General features: G+C 49.8%; 1 long non-coding RNA gene across 1 annotated transcript in view; it reads left to right on the forward strand.

The window, feature by feature from the left end:
- The window catches only part of LOC114484572 (uncharacterized), a 12,568-nt gene extending 6,759 nt beyond the window's left edge, over positions 1 to 5,809 (forward strand). Inside the window, exon 3 of the long non-coding RNA XR_003677647.2 lies at positions 3,667 to 5,809. This is a non-coding gene — a long non-coding RNA (uncharacterized lncRNA). The remainder of the gene's footprint in view (positions 1 to 3,666) is intronic.
- The last annotated feature ends 417 nt before the right edge of the window (positions 5,810 to 6,226 follow it).

Raw genomic sequence — 6,226 nt, forward strand, 5'->3', positions numbered from 1 at the left:
TTTTTGGTACGCGGGCCTCTCACCGCTGTGGCCTCTCCCGTTGCGGAACACAGGCTCCGGACGCGCAGGCTCAGCGGCCATGGCTCACGGGCCCAGCCGCTCCGCGGCATGTGGGATCTTCCCGGACCGGGGCACGAACCCGTGTCCCCTGCATCGGCAGGCGGGCTCTCAACCACTGCGCCACCAGGGAAGCCCAAGAACAAGTATTTTAGATTAAAATTTAATGTGTGTTAGAAAAAAATGAAACTGGCACATCAAATCCAGGATTTCACAAATATTATTGCTTAGAACAAGGGCAAGTTAAAACAACAACAATCACAATAACAACAACTGAACATTGTTTTAAAGAAAAACTATTAAGTAAATGATACTCTGGGTAGCACAGTGTTAGGGCAGAAATCATAAAGGTGGTTTGAGAAATGCTGTCTGGGTGGAAACAGCAAAGGGGGGAAAGGAGGCTGGTTCTTGAGAGTGGGCAAGAGTAGCTGAGTGTGGGGAGGGCTGAGAAGGGGTGTCCCAGAGGACAGGAGGAGACACCTGTTGAGCATCCTGCCCACAGATGCAGCCCTTTCTGGGTTCTGGAACAGTCTGTCTCCCCCAGAGCTGGGCTGTTACCAACTCCAGCAAGGCTGGTGGGCAGGCAGGGTTAGGATTTCCTGCCCATATTCATGGTCCCCAAGGCTCAGTGCCCCGTCTGCATCCAGCTCTCCCCTCCAGGGGGAATTGGACAACTCAAACCCCACCCTTGAATCCCTCCTGCAACACCGCCCATCCATGGTTTGCGAGCCTGCGGTGTGGAACTCAGCCAGTGACTGGGAAACCACAACTTCCCAAACGGATCCCCCTCTTCCACATGCAACGTGGGGTTCGGCAAAGAGGCCCTGGCAAAAAAGGTCCTCTGAGACCCACTGTGTGCCAGGTCCCTCTCTGGGCACCAGGGACACAGAGTGAAAGAAGCCCCTGCCTTCCAGGAGCTCATAGCCAAGCCAGGGAGACCCGCCTCTCACAGCCATTTCAGCTGTGATGGAGCTGGGTCTAAGACTCAGAGGTTTTGGAGGAAACAGTCCCCTCTGCCTGGGGGTCCTCAGCCTCCCAGCACCAGACATTCTATTGGAAGAGGACACCACCTCCCTTTGCTCCGGGGAAGAGGCTCCAGGCCCCTCATTTATCTTCCATCTCCCAGGCCCAGGACTGAGCATTGTAATGCTTCCTCTTGAGCTGGGGTTTTTCAAGCCCCGGGGGTATGTATATGGATAGGTTCTCTGGAGCTTGAGAGCTCTCTATGAGACAATAAAATGTTTGTGTTTTCATTTTGGAATAATCTAAAAAAAATCAATATAAACATATTCTATATCATCTGGATGCCGGGCTTACAGCCGATTATGTGAGCACAAAATTTTGGTATCTACCTTTGCACTGATGTTTATGGAAAGCAGTCTTTTTTCTTTTTAAAGTAGAAGCTACATGCAGAAAAATATACAAAGTTGAAGTATAGAGCTGGATGAATTTTCACAAAGAGAACACGTCTGTGAAACCAACACTCAGATCAAGAAACACAATATTATTACTGTCCCCTGGACACCCTCCTTAAGACCTTTCATATTCCCCAGAGGTAACCAGTATCCTGACTTCTTTGAACTTGATATAAGTGGGTCATATAGAATGACTCTTTGGTCCCTGGCCTCTTTCTCTCAACCTGATACCCATGAATTTCATCCACGTTGTTGGCGTATAGCCGTAGTTGACAGTGGTTAGCTTCTAATCCAGCGTTTCTCAAAGTGGGATTTTCAGAAGTAGTTCTGGAGGGTGTATGACTCTACCATTTGGAGAAAAGCAAATGTGGGTACCTGCTGGTTCAGAAGGGTATTGAAACAGACAACTGCAGGGCACACAGTCCTGTCCTGGGCATTCACTCCACAGCCTAGGTCCTGTCGCAGTCCTCCTGACTTGCGGTTTCCCCATGCTTCAGGCTTGTCCAGGCCTCTAGGTCTTTGAAGATGTTCCTTCTGCCTGGGACTCCCTTCCCTTGCTCATCTGCCTGGCAAAGGCCTACATGTCTTGTGACCTCTGAAAGACTGCCTCCTCTGTGAGATCTCCCTTGGCTTTGCTGGGCAGGCTCGGGCACCCCTTCTCTTGTGAGGCCTCTGTGTTCTGTCCAGGTTGTCCCTGCAGCATTTATTCACACTGTGCGGTCCTTGCAGGTCTGTCTCCCTGTTAGACTGGGGGCTTCTTCTTCTTCTTCTTTTTCGTTTTAATTGAAGTATAGTTGATTTACAATGTTGTGTTAGTTTCTGATATACAACAAAGTGATTCAGTTATTCATACATATACATATTCTTTTCCACTATGGTTTATTACAGGATATTAAATACAGTTCCCTGTGCTATACAGTAGGATCTTGTTGTTTATTTTATATATAGTAGTTTGTATCTGCTAATCCCAAACTCCTAATTTATCCCTCCCCACCCTTTCCCCTTTGGTAACCTTAAACTTGTTAGTTCTATGTCTGTGAGTCTGTTTTTGTTTTGTAAATAAGTTCACTTGTATCATTTTTTTAGATTCCACATATAAGTGATATCATATGACATTTGTCTTTCTGATTTACTTCACTTAGTATGATAATCTCTAGGTCCATCCATGTTGCTGCAAATGGCATTATTTCATTCTTTTTAATGGCTGAGCAGTATTCCCTTGTGTCTGTATACCACATCTTTAACCATTCATCTGTCAATGGACATTTAGGTTGCTTCCTTGTCTTGGCTATGTAAATAGTGCTGCAGTGTACATTAGGGTGCATGTGTCTTTTCAAATTAGAGTTTTCTCCAGATATATGTCCAGGAGTGGGACTGCTGGATCATACAGTAACTATTTTTAGGGTTTTAAAAAAAATTTACTTATTTTATTTATTTATTTTTGGCTACGTTGGGTTCGTTGCTGCGTGCAAGCTTTCTCTAGTTGTGACTAGTGGGGCTACTCTTCGTTGTGGTGCGCAGGCTTCTCATTGTGGTGGCTTCTCTTGTTGCAGAGCACGGGCTCTAGCCACGCGGGCTTCAGTAGTTGTGGCTCACGGGCTCTAGAGCGCAGGTTCAGTAGTTGTGGCGCACGGGCTTAGTTGCTCCGCGGCATGTGGGATCTTCCTGGACCAGGGCTCGAACCCGTGTCCCCTGCATTGGCAGGAGGATTCTTAACCACTGCACCACCAGGGAAGCCCTATTTTTAGTTTTTTAAGGAACCTCCACACTATTTTCCATGGTGGCTTCACCAATTTACATCCTAGACTGGGGGCTTCTTGAGAAAGGGAGTGTGGAGTGATGCTGGATTCACTCTCAGAGTGACCAAGGAGGCACTTACTGCACCCCCCCACCCCCAGAGCCATCAGAGGCAGGGGCAGGTTCTCTGTGCTGTTTCACCTGACTTGTTAAATATGCGGTTCAGGTGGCCACAGCATCCCTGTATCATCAGCAAGGGTGAACAGCATCAGAACTATGGCATGGGGCTTCCTTGGACAAGCTACCACACCATGGAATTAAAGGCCTGGAGAGCCCTGCTTGGACCCAACGCCAGGCCCTAGGGCCCAAGGGTGAGATACTTTACCAGGCAGGCAACAGTTTTCTCATCTGTAAAATGGGGACAGTGAACCTGGTCACCTTTCTCTTTCCTGGGTAGAGTACGAGGTTAATGAATGCCCAAGGCTGGACTTGACTGTACTGAAGATGGAGTGCAAGCTGCCCAGAGGCAAGGTAATGGCCTCGGTGACCCTTGGTTCTCTCTTCCTGCATGAAGGTCTGTGAGACCCACAGTTCGGCTGTGGCTGGCTGCTCATCTTGGTCCCCCACCCTGTCCTGGGTGAGTCTCGGCTTGGAAGCCTTAAACTGCGTGCTAAGCACCTTCTCCACTCATTTCTACCTAAATTTGCCCAGCCCTGTGCCCTGCCCCTGCAGTGCTATGGCCACTTCAATACAGTACATTGGGTTTCCTTGTCCCTTCTAACAGAACCCTACTCATAGAGCTCCTTCTCCAGGAAGCCTTCTCTGATCAGTGTTGTTCACTCTACACTGTTAGCATTTGTGAAGGGTTTGGGCCCTAACTGTCCCTCTACTTTGACACTTCCCCCCCATCCTAAGGTAGAACTGGGGCCGCAGACTGTGACCTGTCTGGTCCCTGGAAAAGTGGGCTCTGCCGGATGGGGGTAGCAAGATACAGTTGCCGTGACAACTAAAAGCACCCCCGTGAGCCTTTTCATTGGCCACTGAGGTTGAGATACCGCCTCTGCCGTCGGAAGGCACCAACCCGAGGCAGACTGGGTGAGACCCCACTGGGGCATTAGAGGGGGTGACAGGTTTCGCTTCCCATCCGGCAGGAAGACCCACGGGCACATGGTCCCACTTCTCATGGACGTCCTGGCTACAGTGGAGCTGTGTCCAGGAGACGGTCGTGGGTGGAGGTGCGGAGCATCTCGCTGGCCTTTTCCTCTGGCGGGGCTGGCTAGACTTGGAGCTGGGTGAATGGACTGGGGAGGAAACAGTTTTTCTTACCAGCAGTTCAGGCCCAGGAGGTCTGGCTCCTTGGGGGTGCGGCTGGGAGGTCCCCAAGGTCTGCCAGGTGGAGGCGGAGAGTGGGGGGAGGCTGAGGAGGAAAAGTATTAGGGAAGGGGGTGGGGAGGATCTCACTAGTAAAAGAGGCAGAAGTTACTGGAGGTAAAGGTCTGGGCTTAGAGTCACAAAAGACCCGGGTTCGAGTCCTCTCTGTCCTCGCCAGCACACAGGTGCCTCCCTCTCTCTGTTTGGGGGGAGGGTTTGAACACTCATGACTTTGTGCCGATCCTTGTGCTGAACACCCTGGGACTTTTCCCACCGTTATGCCCTCAAAACGACCCTGAAATAGGTGGGTGCCATTTTACAGGTGAGGAAACTGAGGCTCAAGGAGGCTACGTGGGAAAAGACCAAGGTGAGCTCAATTCCCAGGCGTGAGAATGATCAGGCCGGTTGGCGGTTATCTGGAGGGAAGTAGGAGGTGCCGTTCCCACCCCCACCCCCAGGCATCCTAGCCTGTCCGGAAGGAAGGGTAGTGCCAAGCCTTGAGGCTTGCGTGGTTTCCTCTAGCAAAACTGCCTCAGGCTCTCTCTGGGGGGTAAACCGCCTGGAGCCTTCTCCAGAAAGTTCCCTGTGCAGGAGACGACGGGTTAAAGATAGAGCCGCCCTCAGGGAGGAAGGGAGAGGGTGTTTATAACGCCTTTTTGACCTTTCAAAACTGCCTAGAATTGCTAACGGAAGCCCTCATTTAACAACTACAGATCCACTTAATTTAGCCTAGTTGGGATTGAGACCTGCCCCACCATGGGACCACACTGATGTGATCCAAGGGAGGGACTGAGCCAGTAGAGTGGGTGCTGGATTTAGCATTGGATTGGACATAATCTCTGAGCCTCACATCTTTCACCTGTAAAATGGGCTTGATTAGATCGTGAGGACTAGGAAAATTAATCATGACACCCACTAGAGTCTTTCTTGGTGGCACCTGTGATCTGCATGGACAAGGCAGTCCTCCCTGCAGTGTGCCCCCCACACCACCACCACCCCCAGAGATTCCTGGGACCCCTCAGAGTTACAGGAAGAGGCTTTTTCCCAGATGCCCTTGCAGTTCACCTCCTGGGGCCGGATTCATTAACAAACACAGAGCACCTAAAAGTTGATGTTTTTTGAATGTCTGACATATGTCAAGCTCTATGTGAAGTGTTGGACCCTGTCCAATTCTTTTAATCATCCTAGAACAACCCTTCCTTTCTCCTGAAAAATGCTATTATCATCATCCCCTTTTTGTAGATGAGGAAACTGAAATTTATAAAGAGGTTAAGAAAGTTCACCATGGAAATTTCAGACTCTTTCTGATGCAAATGACAGAAAGCCTGACTCAAACTGGTTTATGCCAAGAAGAGAATTTACTGGCTCGGGGGAAACTGAAGGAGGCTCAAAAACATCATAAAGACTGAATCCTTCCACTCTGCCATGAGTGGTCTTCTGCAGCTCCAGGTTCATAACATCCCAAATTCCAGGTCAGTAGAAAAGGGTCTCTTCTTAGTAATTGCGACACAGGTCCCAGGACTTACTCTAATTAGACAGTTGGTGGTCACACGACCACACAGATAAAAGGCCCTGCCCAGGAAGATTTAGTGCTGATTGGTGGGTCTGGTCACAGGCCCCATGGCTGCAGCCTCCTCACCTGTTCC

Source organism: Physeter macrocephalus, chromosome 20, assembly GCF_002837175.3.
Source record: "Physeter macrocephalus isolate SW-GA chromosome 20, ASM283717v5, whole genome shotgun sequence".
In the NCBI taxonomy this organism is placed as follows: Eukaryota; Metazoa; Chordata; class Mammalia; order Artiodactyla; family Physeteridae; genus Physeter; species Physeter macrocephalus.